Source organism: Elephantulus edwardii, unplaced genomic scaffold (genome assembly GCF_000299155.1).
Source record: "Elephantulus edwardii isolate Elephantulus edwardi_28Jun2011 unplaced genomic scaffold, EleEdw1.0 scaffold00528, whole genome shotgun sequence".
In the NCBI taxonomy this organism is placed as follows: Eukaryota; Metazoa; Chordata; class Mammalia; order Macroscelidea; family Macroscelididae; genus Elephantulus; species Elephantulus edwardii.
This window is the reverse complement of record NW_006400278.1, coordinates 142,187-142,683: the sequence shown is the minus strand read 5'-3', so window position 1 is coordinate 142,683 and position 497 is coordinate 142,187.

Below are 497 nucleotides of genomic sequence, written 5' to 3'. Positions count from 1 at the left end.
GGAGAGACCGGTCCTTGGAGAGGGACATCATGCTTGGGAGGGTGGAGGGACGGCGCAGGAGAGGAAGGCCCTCTATGAGGTGGATTGAGTTTATCAGGATGGGAGTGTCAGAGATAGTACAATTGGCACAGGACAGAGCAGAGTTTAGGGCTGTTGTAAATAGGGTCGCTATGAGTTGCAGGCGACTCGACGGCACATAACAACAACAACAAAAGGAATTTGTGATACCATATGCTTTTGTGGGCCCTGGGTACTCTCATCTCATAAGAAACAGACAAAAACATTCCCATTCTGAAGTGTTTCCATAATGGTAGTCCATCCCCCTGCTTTTCATCTGTCCTTTATATTTTCTTTATTGTTCTTAGAGATCTTTTCAAAGGGAGATGAAATGGACTGTTCCCAACAGACTCATATTGCAAATTCAGCATATCTCTGCTTTGTGCTCTTTTGTGTTGTAAGACAGAGAATATGTGTCCAAATATTCACAGTGAATGTAT